Source organism: Passer domesticus, chromosome 12 (assembly GCF_036417665.1).
Source record: "Passer domesticus isolate bPasDom1 chromosome 12, bPasDom1.hap1, whole genome shotgun sequence".
Lineage (NCBI taxonomy): Eukaryota > Metazoa > Chordata > Aves > Passeriformes > Passeridae > Passer > Passer domesticus.
This window is the reverse complement of record NC_087485.1, coordinates 14140595-14154480: the sequence shown is the minus strand read 5'-3', so window position 1 is coordinate 14154480 and position 13886 is coordinate 14140595.

Genomic DNA, 13886 nt, shown 5'->3' with positions numbered 1-13886 from the left:
ACATAAGCATGTATCAGCTCAGATAGCCCTTGGTCCCTTAGCCTGTTTTTGTGGACATGAGCTCTATTTATGACAAATCAATTTGTACTTGCATGGCAGGTAAAATGTAAATCTTATCTAAAGCCAAAGCTCCGGTGCTTCTTTTAACAGCAGCTTTTATTTTACTGAAGTATTTTCTTTTCATAGAAGTAGATTTCAACTAATCTTGCACTGATTTGAGGAAACCCTTTGCAGATCCCAGTGTCATTGCAGACGTTTGCAAGGGCTGGCCCTTGATTGCTGCCAGCAGTCGTGGATGGACAGGGGCTGCTCCCCTCCCAGCACCTTCTGAAGGGCCTGCCCAGACCTCTGACACACAGCTATTTTCTGAACACAAGAGCCAGCATGCTTTGCTTGGTTTCTAGCATAAGCACCTGTGTATGATCTCATTATTAAAGAAGGAGGCAGTGTGGAAAAGTGAATTTCACCTCTGGTGGCCCATGTGGCATCCCCCAAGAGCTGTGCCTCAGCCACCCCTCCAGGAGCTCAGGGTGGCACAGCCACGTGTGTGCCACGTGTCCCCTCCACAGCCACCTGAGGTTGTGATGGTTCCACAAATCCATCCCTGCCCTTGCTGGTGCCCAGTGGTGGCCCAGCCCCTGGAGCTACAGCCAGCAGCTCCCTGTGAAAGCCTTGCTGTCCCCTTCCTGCTTCCCTGCCTGTGGCAGCAGCTCTCCTTGCTCATCACTGGGGACCCATTTCCATGAAATCTGGCAGGGGAGGCTCCCCAGAGCCCTGGCCAGCCCTGCAGGGACGTGCCTGAGCACTGGTAATCATGGCTTGTAGGAGGAAAAAGCTGCTCAGTTCCCTGACACAGCACAGCCACTGGCACCCACGGTATCACAAATCCTGTCAGGGCTTCCCTGTCTGGCACTAAAACCATACCTATTATTTATGGATACCCCTTTTAAAAATTAGATGATTACAAATTAGAAAATACATGTCCTTAAATCTGAAAGTGCAAAGAGGGGTTATAAATATGCTAAGTCATTCTTTTATGTGACCTGAATAATTATGGAAACTGTAAGAGTTGCAATTTAAAAGGATTTTGAAAACACATCATCTTTCAAAAGATACATCAGTAGAAGGTCATCTGTGACCCCTGCATTGTGTGAATTTTCTGATGGAATAGATAGACCTAAAGTAAGATGACAACTGCCCTCTCATAATTAGCAAGTAGGAGGCTGAAACAAACTGAAAGCCACCCAAAATATCAATATCAAAGCACACATAAACGAATCAGCACGAAGATAAGCACCGTGCTTAAATCTCTACGAGACGCCGGGCTTAAAGGAAGAGGCTGATTTTTAATGCAGACACAATACGTCCGTAATTGTTATATAGTACAATTATTGCAGCAGCATACGCAGATGCTGCAGGGCTCGGGCTGAGCACAGAGGCGAGGCTGGCAGAGGGGCAGTCTGAGCCTGGGCACAGAGGATCTGCACGTGCGCGTCCGGCTGCCACCGCTCTGCTCTGCTCTGCTCTGCACCCCGTGCCCCTCAGCCTTCAGGTACCCACACACCAGCCCTGTCACTTCCAATGCTGAGGGACAAGTCCCTTTGTCTTCTGGCACATCACGCTTTCTTTGAAATGACTTGTCCTAGATTTTTAGATTAAAAATAACGAGTATATAATTCATATATACCACATAAATTTTATATTAAAAAAAAAACCTTAAAACCATACCTACAGTACTTTAGTACCTGACTTGTATATTTATGTGACTATTGTTAGAAGTGACTAATTGGGTTTGATTAGCTTCATCATTAATATTCTGTCCATAATTTAACATGCTTCAATAAAATACCCTAAAGCAGTATAATGATTAGATTTCAGGAATATGTGTTTTGCAATTAAGTTGCTCTTGATTTTGATATGCAGATTAAGAAATGGTGGTCTCATTTAAAAAAAACTGCCCTTATTAACTCAGCAGTATACTCTGAAGATTAGGTAAGAAATCCAAGATTTTCTCTTTGTATATGCTAGTTAAAATGTATTTCAATCAAGCATATGTGGGCAAATCAGATTTGATTAGTTTAAGTTCACAGTCATTCTATCTAAATGAATAATGTGTCACCTAACATTGCAAAAATTTGATTAATAGTTTATCAGTTAATTAAAAATGGGGTTTAATTTTTCTTTTTTAGGAAAATGCAAGGTAGATATTCCTTGTCTTCATCATAAATGCAAATTATTTCAGCTTGAATCTATTGTTCCTTGCTCGCTTCTTAGCCAACTGGCAAGAAAATAAAGCTTTTAAAACTATCTCTTTTAGAGAAGCAGTAAAACTTTGTTTGCTTACACATATGGCTGCCAGTTGTCCAAGTTCAAGCGGGATTATTCCTGTACACACTTTTTCCTCCCCCAGACTCTGCAGGGACTTTCTGGAGAGAGCCCTGAGCTGTCTTTGCTGCATCCCACAGCAGGTCCAGGAGGAGCAGTCCAGGTAAGGCCCACCAAAGGGGGCAGGGAGAAGAGAGGAGATTCCAGCCATGCTGGGCAGTAAAAGGGACAGCACCGGGGACAGGCAGCCCCAGCCAGCCCCGGCAGGGGAGCACCACAGCCACGGGCAGCCCTCCTGGCTCCTGCAAGCCAGCATCAGCCCATCACAAACCCAGCAGCCCATCACGAGCCCGCAGGGCACAGGAGGAGGGTGGCAGGCAGGGCTCCAGCCAGCCTGGGTGTCTGGGCACTGCTGCTGTAGGTTGCACCATATGTGTATCTATGTCTTATTTGATTATGCACAGAATAAAGAATATCATACAACCAGAGAGGAGGGCAGGAAGGAGCTCTCAGTGGTGTGTGCATTTGTGTGAGCACTCTGTACCTGCCTGCTCTGTATCCCCAGCTCTCTGTGCATATACACACATCTCTATCTAGCTGTATATCTCTTTGTGGCACATGCATTTACCTACTGTAAATATATCTTCAGCCTTGCTGCTGGTTGGACATGAGCATGAAGCTGCAGCAGCTTCACCTCTCAGGCCCTCAGATCCTGCCTGACACATTTTCCTCCAACGTTCTGCACACAGAACAGCTTGGAAAGGAAGGGAGCGGAAACTTCCTCCATCTAAGGAGCTTTAAAGTTGTTTACAAACACCAACATTAAGAAAATGGCAGTGCTACAAAAAGAAACAAATATGAAAAGCTAAAAACTGGGAAAACAAAAAACTGGTTTCCTTCAAGAACTCAATTAAGTTATTTGGTGCAACCACATCATATAGTTTTAATTATATTCTCCCACATTACACTTTCTACATGATTTTACATTATCCAGTGCACAGCATGAATAGCACTCTGAGTTAGCAAGCGTGAAATATGTACATCTACACATGACTCAAGTACACAACCCAAGATGCTCAGCAGAGTCTCTCCTAAAGATGCTCCTACAAGTCCCCATGATACCCTAAGGAAAACAGCCAGGATTTTAGCAGGGAACATAGCACAGCCTTTACACTGCAGGAAGCACTCCCAGGAGCTGCCTCTCATCACTCTAAGGGTGGGACTGCTATGCAGAGCAGCCTGTGCTCCCTCTAAGCATCACCATCAGAGCAGGTGAGATGGACAGGATGGTGGTTTCTCTGGTAATTCTTCAGCAACAACCAAGAAAATTTGCCTGCTTTTCTTTAAGAAGCCTGTTCCTTTTTTTTTTTTTTAAGTTGGATTTTAATGTTAAAACCAGTCCAGAATATTAAAACTACTGACTCCTAAACAGTTGGATGAACTCATGCATTCAAGTTCATTGTTTCTCCCCTCCAGCACTGCTCTTCCTCTGGCTCACACACACTGCCTCCAGTGCTCCAGGAACCCAGACTGTTCCACCCTGTTTTCGTCCACTCAAACATTTCTACATCCTTTTCAATCTGTGTAAATCAAACCTCTTATTTTAGTCCTTTTATCACTAACTCTTCTGTTCCCTTGTCACCTGTGCTTTATATCTTTATTTTCCTGTATAAGGCAGCCTCACAGAAATTACTGGAAAAACTATTACCCTTTCTCCTTCTCTCCGTAGCCACTGTTGCTGCCACATCAGGAAGAAATCAGCTACTTAATTACAGCGTATGAGACAGATAAAATGCCAATTTTGCCTCCTATTTATAATGATCACTTAATTTTGCAGGCACCCCACAAAGAGCAGAATCTGCATGCTGGTCCCTCGTATTTTCATATTGTTATTAATAATCTGAGCATGAGGGGGGTGAAAGACAGAAGAGATCATATTTGCTGCTGTACAGCTCTGCACTAGCTATCATAACTGCAGCACAATAATCCTATTTGTGAGCAACTAAATGTATCTGTATTAATCACCCAGTCACACAATTATTGAAGTTAGAAAGGACCTTTAATATCGAGTCCAACCATTAACCCAGTGCTAAGGAGCCCACACTAAACCATGGCCCTTAGTGCCACATCCACCCGTCCTTTAAACCCACCCAGGGGTGGCACTGCCCTGGGCAGCCTGCTCCAGTGCCTGACCACCCTTGCAGTGAAGAAATCTTTCCCAATATCCAACTGAACACTCTCCTGGCACAGCCTGAGGCCCTTTCCTCTTGTGTTTCACTTGTTCCCCAGGAGCAGAGCCCACCTGGCTGCACCCTGCTGTCAGGGAGAGCAACCAGGTCCCCCCAAGGTTCCTTTTCTCCAGGCTGCTCCTCATGATGCTTGTGCTCAGGGGGACCATCTCTGCCCTGTCCTGCTGGCCACAGGTGCAGGCCAGGTGCCATTGGCCTGGGTGCCCACCTGGCTCATGTTCAGCTGCTGCCAACTAGCACCCCAAGGGCTTTTTCCAGCACCCCAAGGGCTTTTTCCACAGGCAGCTTTCCAGGCACTTTGCTCTCAGCCTGGAGCAGCACATGCTTTCCTGGCATAAACAATTCCTTCTGACCTTATAGACATATTTTGATTGATTGAGAAGAAAGAGAAAAAGGGAAAGAAAAGCATTATTTGATTATTCATTGAGTAAAAACAGAAGAAAACCATTAACAGTAAAAGAACTTTAACATCTCCAACTGCAAGTGGAAATATACAGTTACAGGGACGTGCCCACAGGTTGTGTCAGGGGGCTCTGAGTAACCTGGAAATACGGATCCATCAGGAAACACAATTCACTTCAGTGGAAGCTAGGAATGCTCAGACTTCTTAAAATCAGGCCCATAAAGACTAACACCTAGAGGAGTGTGTCCCTAAGATAGCCAGAAGCTAATTGGTCATGGATAATAATATAACATGCTTGCCCTCCACCATTAATATGGGGCTATATTAATATATCATGGCTTGGTAACATAGTATGACTGGAATCTATATCAAATGATTGTGTCAATGGTCCATTAAGCAAATAGTACATTAAACCAATAGAAGAGCATTAGGTGTTTGCTCCATAAATGGGTATATAACAGCAGGTTTAGGATTTAAGACTTCCCAATAAATGCAATATTCTATAAGCTGCAGGTTAGCAACGAATTTGCTCTACCTCGTTGATTTCCATATAGAACCAGACACAAGGAGCCATTTTCTATCCTAAGGTTTGCACTGTAGCCAATTAATATGAAATATTTTCCAATGAAAAGCCATACAAACATGGCCATGTAATTCCCTTCTAACAGAAATGTTTCATTAGTGTTTCTGATAGAGATCATCAATTCTTCTTCATCACATTACTTCCATCTTGTCCAGTAATTATTTACAATACCAATGACACCAAACACATCTCCCATGCTTTTTTCCCCCCACCAATGTTTGAGTTCAGCTTGTCACAAAAGTTTAGTGATGATGAAAACTCTTGGACAGGAGCCTGTGCGAGGTGAAACCCATGCTGTAGTGCCCTGATGTTGAAAGGAAATTATTCAGATGAAAGAGGTTTGACTCCTGTACCCATTCCCCCTGCAGGGTTGCAATGAAGACTTCCAAAAAAAAAAAGAGCCCAAAAATAAACCAAAAAAACCCAAAACAACAACAACAACAACAAAAAAATCTACTACAATAAATTCAAGTTGTAATTGGAGATATTTATCCACCGTTCCAGGAATGCATTGGAATTGCAACACTTGCACAGGTCAGCACGCAGCCATCACCTGGCATCTGACCCAGCCACACCAGGTGGAAGCTGGACAAGTGTCAAGGTGAGGGGCACCACAAAGCAAGAGGAAGGTCACAAAGAGCTGAGTCCCTCCAATGTCAAGCTCTGTTTCTGGGCACAGCATTAGCCCCAAAGTCACTTCAGTGGTGGTTTGCTGCACAGCCTCTGCCAGGCACCCCCCAGATTTGCCTGGCCTCTCTCACTGCAGCTGCTGAGAAAATTCTGACAAGAAGCTGGGTTGCCCTTTACCTCCCCAAGCCTTCTAACCCTCATCTTCAAACCATCTGCAAGGAAAACCCCTTCCATCTTATAAAGAGGACACAGGAGACCATTCTTCAAACAAAGAAACAGAAATTAAGTTATAAGAGTTTTTAAGTGTGTTCCTGTGTCCTGTTCCACCAGCAGAGCACAGGGCTGATGTCCTTCAGCAGGCAGCTAAGTCATGGCAGCAATTACTCCCCCACCAGCACCTTCCCAACCTGCCTGTCCTGTGCTCTAGATCAAGAGTCACCTTTTTTGTGTATCCTTTAACAAACTCACGTAAATAAAAGCCATGTGGTATTGATAGACACCATTACTCTATAACAAAGACTTCAAAAAAAACAACATGGATAGGACACACAGAACCCAAAGGTTTAGGCCAGTTATTATAAACTGAGAAGGAATTCAAAAATAAACCACTAAGTCACTCAGTACAAGCTGCAGCTGGGGCTGTGTCTCTCCCAGTGCACGAGCCAAGGAGCAGCAGAGCTTTGGGGGGCACAGACCCTGCATCCCAGAGCTCCCCCACCAGTGTCTGTGTGGCTCAGGTGCCCAGCCCTGGTTTTGGGCAGCTCAGCCCAGGCCAGGCAGGCTGCCATCACTCGGTGCCTCTTGTCCACAGCAGGGCTGTCACCACCACTCCCTCGCAGCTCGCTCCTGGGGCTCCCAGCACAGCTCTCCCCACCTCAACCCCTCAAGGGCTGCCCAGTGTGGTTTCCATGCCCCTCTGCTGAGGTCCCCCCTGGTCTTTTCCTTGCTGGGGTTTTTCACCAGCACACCCAAGTTACAGCTCTTCTGCTTCTGTCACATATCAAGCACAAAGTGCTCCCCTCTGCCTGTGCTTTCTGTTCATCGATACACAGATCTGGTGACAGCAATCCTCTCTAGTTTCAAAATGGTTAATGGTTTTGGGCTCAGCTTCTCTCCACTGTGTGTTCAGCTTTCTGGCCTCTACAAAGCGAGCATAAAACAGAGTTTCAGACACTTCTGTTCACTGTGCACAAGAGTAAAGTGCTTGAAAAGATGCAAGATAGTGAAAAATCAGTGCGGTGTGTTTCTGCCTCATTCATGCCTGCCAATATCATTTTAAAAAAATCAATAGATTGCAATTTGCATTCATTTTAATACATTTGCATAAACTCAGGCAAATACATTGAAAGCTTTGTCCCTAACAACTTTAAAGTTATGCTGGAGCAAAACACCAGCATGGAGAGCTCATTGCAAGCTGCTGCCTTGGGGGGTGGCTGGAGTGGGCAGGTTTTCCTCTCCCTGCTCAGTTCCACCTGGGCAGGCAGCGTGGGCAGGGAGCAGGGCTGGGCTCTGTCCTGGCAGCACCCTTGGGTGGGATGGGCACGTCCCTGCTTACAGCAAGGCAGCCATTTGGTGAGCCCAGACTGGTTTTGTGACTGCAGGTAAGTTCTCACACTCTGAGCAGTCTGTTTTGTTTCACTCCCACGTTTTGGAACCCAGTGTTAGGTCCCTGAGGAGCTGATCAGGCTCACACTACCTGCAGCAGTCACTGAGCAGGAGACAGTTCAGGGACACACAGAAATGTGGTTCCACATTGGGACACTGAGGCTGGAGTAGGCTAAAAAAAATCTTTCTTCCCTTGGCTGAGCCTCTGGGTCAGATCTGTGAATTCACCTAGCTCCACCAGCAACTGTTTCTCTTTCCAAGAAGGTGTTTTCACCTTCTATCATTTATCTATCACTATCATTTCCCAAATCCTTAGCTGATCAGGTATAAAATTTGTTGCAAGACTATGGGATTGCTTTAAAAAGCATCAGATCTGCTGGCTCCCAGTTGAGTTCAGCCAGAGCAGCATCCCCACAGCCTGTGGTACAACCTCTACACAGAGGGACTGTGCCTTGCCTTGCCAGGCACCAGGCACCTCCTGGCATGGCCCAGGTGAGCCCAAGCAGGCAGAGCAGTGCAGTGCTGGCAGGGAAAGCCACAAGCCCTAAATTGGCACAGTGCAGCTCAGCCTTCAGCAGGGCACACAGCCCACTCCAGCAGCCCTCAGCACAGAGGGGCTGAGCAGAGACAGGGCTTCTCCAGGGCTTTCAAGGCACGTTCTCTGCAGAAGTGGTGCTGGTGGCACACAGGCACAGCGTGGTGCCCCTCAGCCCCAGGCCATGAGCAGCACCACCAGAGCCTAGAATTAAGGGGAGGAAAAATAGTGCTGCTTACAGGCCTAACACCAAAAATACAAGGGTAAAAATGAAATGAGTAATGGCTTTTCTGCAAAATGTGTAAAATATCATCAAGAGAATAAAATCTGCAGTTGGCTGGAATATGAAGAATAAAAAAATTCACAAATACACTACGGCCTTCAACATTGCATCTAGACCAAAGAGGAGCAATGTGTTGGAAAAAAAATCTTTCAAATTCAGTTCAGAGAAGCTGATTTCTGATGTTCTTCAGCTCAGAACATGTAATCATTTTTTCCCCCTGTAGGAACTTATACAAAAATGACAAAGAAGGAAAAATATATAAAAAGCCAAGAAATAATGACTTTTTAATCTTTGATGATATCTACTCAGAGGGTAACTATCTACAAGGATTGCAAAATTTAACCTATCATTTCCATAGTGACAACAGAATTTATAGATTAATAGATTTATAGAATTTAAACATTTGGAACGAAACCATCTGGCTCCGCAATAGCCAGCCCCAGACTTAGTGCTTCAATAGCTAGAGCTCTTCTCACTGAACAAAAGCCAAACCTCAAGTCATCAACAGCATCTGGCTATGATAAAGCCCTGCTCCAGCACCAACTCTTCAGAGATGCTCTGCTAAATTAGCAGGATGCGCCTGAGAAGCTGAACTGCACAAAGGGGTAAGTGCAGACACAGTAGGTGTCCTCTGGGAAGGCTGCAGAGGTGCTGAGCATGTGCCCCCCTGGGGCAGGGAGGGGACGATTGAAGCTGAGGAGACAGACTCTCAGTTTTTAAATCTGCTCTCATTGAGGTCAGTTGCTGTCTGGGTGCTCACAGATATTTCCAGCTGGGGAGGTGGCAGCCAGAGGGGTCATGCCATGCCAGGGAGGGTGACAGTGCAGAACCCAGCTCCACTTGCCCAAGGAAGCCACCTCCACACTCTGTCCCTGTCCCCATCCCCAGCCTGGGGACCCAAACCACCCAATTCCCCATCAGGATTTCCAGGGCTGGGGTGGCCAGAGGCTTGCGCCCCACCCAGCCACCAGCCCATTGGGAAGCCACTTCTGTTCCTCAACGTTAAGGTAGAAATAGAAAACTTGAAACAAATCTCTGACATTTTATAACTGCATTTGCACTAACAAATGTAGACGACACATTTATTGACATTGTAACAACTCCTTCAGGACAACTACATTTTTTAAAAAATGGGAGAATAAAGATAAATCTCCCATAGATATTGCAATGAATCTTACCCTGACATCCTAACAGCTCTGATTCAATCCTTGAATAGGGAAGAGCTCATTAAAAATATCTTCCCCAGCCGCTGCATGGGGCCGATGGCTCCTTCAGCCCAGCCCCAGCGACTCCGGCATGCAGCTGGTGATGCCAGACAGCCACAATTTATGGTTTCATGAATTTGATGAAGTGATATATACACTCAGATTAGTATGTTTGTAAGAATTGTAAAGGTTTCAGGCCCAGATTTTGTGAACTACAAGTTTAATTGGCCCGCGATTACTATGACTGCATATGCAAATTAGATCAGCGCAATTTCACATGTAAATGGCCATAAATTGGGCACGCCGAGCCTGCTGTGGACTCACTGCCACTCGAGCCAGCCCCTGAGCTCTCTACACCTGCATCTTCTGGTGCTGCTGCCCCCAGGATCCATCTACACAGCTCTGTCAGCGTTGCTGGAAAGGGGCTGGGGCTCAGGTTGGGCTGGGCAGGCACAGAGCGATGCAGCGCAGAGCAAGGCAGGCAGCAGGGGCTGCCACCCAGGAGCTGAGCCAGAACCTCTCCAAGGAGGCTGCTCCTCCCACCTCGTGAAATCCTCCCCCAGGCTTCTGCCAAGGGCTTGTCCATGCTGGTAACTCAACAGCTGCTAGAAACAAATTTTACCCCAAAGGTTTTCGTACAGGCTTGGTTGCACTTCGGAATTTTCATGAGTTTTTCAGACTTCAGCACCTTCCCGAGGACAGCCTCTCCCTCCTCCTGAGGATCTTCCCCCTCAAAATCCTTGGTTTTGATTCAAGCCAAGAGGTGTCCACAGTCAACGGGAATCCTGAGCCACAGGACTGAGGCCAAACTCCCCTTTTAAGGCCATTTGGCAGATTTGAACCTAGGCTGGTGCCTTTCCACCCAGGGCCTGGAGCTTAGGTGCACTGCAGGGCAGCGTCTTGCCTTGCTGCAGAGCTGGGGACACCCAGCTTTGGGGCCCAGGGGGAGATGATGTCTGGGGACACTGCAGAAGAGCCACACGACCCAGCTTCTGCTCTGCTCCCTAAACATCTCATTTGCACACTGTAGTTGTTGTTGCTCTTTTTAACAAAGAAATACTTCAGATCTTCAACCATGGACTTGGAGCTCTTCAAAAAAGAAACAATTCAAAGGCTAAGAGCCTAATATTAATGAAGAAAAACAGAGCTATACAAGCCTGAGACAACTAATAACCAATGCAGAGCTATAAACTGATAAAGATTTGCTGGTCTTTAGTAAGAAGCGAAGCACCAAGAGTTTTCATATAATAGGAAGACTCCTGCATTCAGCCTATCTGAACAAGGTGCTTTAGGCTTAGTTTCCTCAAGACTTTTGTGCCATTTATGGACCATTTCTGCATGTAAAACAGGAAATTAGTGCACTAAAAATGACTTACGCACCAAATTAGTCTGTTTTCATATCCACAAAATCCCAAAGCAGCTCTATTTAACTCTGACCCAAGTATTCACCTCAGGGGTGAATTGCCTAAAGAAGCTGGAGTCAGATGGAAAATCATTTGCAGCTTTAGGAAGCTTATTTTACATATTCCCCAATAGCTTCATTTTGTGGAAACAAGTGCAGATTTGGTGAATGTTGTGCCGTGAGCCAATGTGGCAGGAACCCTTCCCATAGCACCAGATCCCCACAGTGCTGCCCCTTCTGACCATGTCTGCTCTTCTCATGTCTTCACATTTTAGATGAGCCCTAAAAATGTATTCCAAAATAAAAATGTACCCAGCCTCAGTAACCTGCACACGTTGCAGTGCCACAATTTCAACCCCCTGCTGCTGCTGGGCTGTGAATCTCACATGGGGATGGGGACACAGGTCTTTTATTCCCACACAGAATATTCCTTCCATGTCATCCCCTGCCTGACACAGGGGCTGAAGGCACTTGGGAAGGAAAGATGAACATGTTGTACAACAGCATCCCAGATAGTGGAACTCATTCCAACCTATTTTGGGGACATTTTCCAGAAATATGGATATCCTCCCAGTGCAGGAGGCGCCTCTCAAAACTTCCCTGTAACTGTTTCTCAGCCTCTGGGTGTGGGTTAGCCTTCAGGATGTCACAAGCCAGAACTGGAATAGAAATTTGTATCTTTTGCTCCCTTTACCTCAATGCAACCTCCTCAGTTTACATCTGCAAGCTACATCAGCAAAAACACCCTGCACAGATGAACTCTACAAGTACGTAATAAATAAATAATAACAATAACAGTTTGTGTTAATATAGCACCTCTAATCCAATTATCTGAAAGCTCTTTGCAAATACTAATTAATTAAGTCTTGCAACACCCCTGTGACACAGGTTATTATTATCCCCACTTTGTATATGACAAACGGGAGTCACCAGAATCCCGCTTCCCTCGAGCACGTGTTCAGAGCAGCACAGCCAGAGCCTGGGGGCTGTGCTCCAGCACCACACATCACATCACATCACTCTGAAAAGGGCTGCTTTGGGTAAAGACCATCACACTGCAGCAGCAGGAAGATGGGAAGCTCCCATTAGAGGAGCTTTAGAGGATACAGCCGGAGCCAGCCCGCCTGCACCAGGCTCCTGCCCGCTGCCTTCCTGCCCAGAGGATCCCTGCAGAGCCACGCCGAGGGAACATGAGGTCACACCTTTCCTCTCCAACCATCAGCACAGCATGGAGCAACAATTATTTGCCTTGGGTCTACTCCAAGGCCAGGCTTGCAAAACAAAGAGGTGCTGAGAAAGCTCAAGCCCCAAAAGGGCTCACAGGACTCCTTCCTGCCTTTAGTTTCATTCAGGTGCAGTGAATTTCAGCATCCCCTGAAAACTCTGTAATTTATGCCAGGTGGAGCATTTATGTTTCATGAGGAAATGGTCCATCCCAAAAGCACAGGTGGGTGGAGGTTGGAGGGAGTGGTGCTGCCCAAGGGCTCCTCACCCTCTTGCCTGTGGCAGCCAGGGAGGCTTGGGCTCAAGCTACACAGATAATCCACCCTGCTGCCTGTCTCAGCAGTTTCAGTGCTCACCTTTTTCATAAACCTTTAGAATATATCCTAATGTGCAAGCAAATAACTTTTTAGCTTGCATTTTATGAAAAATTAATTGTTTAAAAGAAAGAGAGTTGCTGCTTGCTCTCAGTGGAAAGCAGGCTGGGTTATTTTGCATATCGGAAACATTGAGGCAAAGTATCTCTGAAAATGATTCTGTTTTGCTCTCTTCTGACAGGGAAACACATATGAAGGCCTTCTGATTTGTTAGAACTCTTTTATGCCCACACTCTTTTAAATCATCTGCTGTAGTCTGGAAGAGCTTTTGGAGCTCCCAGGACCAACCATCCAAGTCCTCTTTGGTACAATTGGCAACAATGTGGTTGGAACCATCCATCACCTCATTTCAGCTCATTTTCACCCCAGCACCAATGAAATGGTGTGAAAATGGAAATATTTTACATTACAGTTGTACCTTTTCAGGAACATGCTGACCTTTGCCCCAGAAGTGTGTTTCTATCAAGCTCATCCCTGCAGTGCACCGAGCTTGGTCTGCTTGGTAGTAACAGGGGGAAGCACCCTTTCATCTGCAGTGAAACCCATCCTCCTCATTTTTAACGTCCAAGTAATAAAATTCACACAGCTAAATGAAAGCTGTTGTTAATTATTTTATGGACTCGCTGCCAATTCATTCTCTGCCGTGTTACAGAGAGGTCACTTGGTGAGGTGTATAGTGAGGTGCTGCTGGGGAAGCAGGAAAGCTCCAGCACCACACGTGCCATGTGGAGAAAAATGGGCAAGAAGGTGCACTGCTTTAAGTCAAACAAGATAAGGCGTGTTTGCCAGTTGATTACTAAACCCAGGAAAGATCAAACGGCTCCACTGGAGGAGAACTGGGTACAGCAGCTCATAGCAAGTGCTGTGGCTAATTCCAGACCAAAGGGGAAGCAGGATAAGAGGAAATTTATGAGTAAGCTCTTGAAGTAATGAAACGAAAGTAATGCTGATTGGCCTCATTTGCAGCAGTTCAAAAGCTGATCAGCATCGCTGAAGTAGTGAAGGATCAACTGACAATCGTTTCCGTGGCGAGGAGCCGAGCTGACCCGCTGAACACGGCACGGGGGC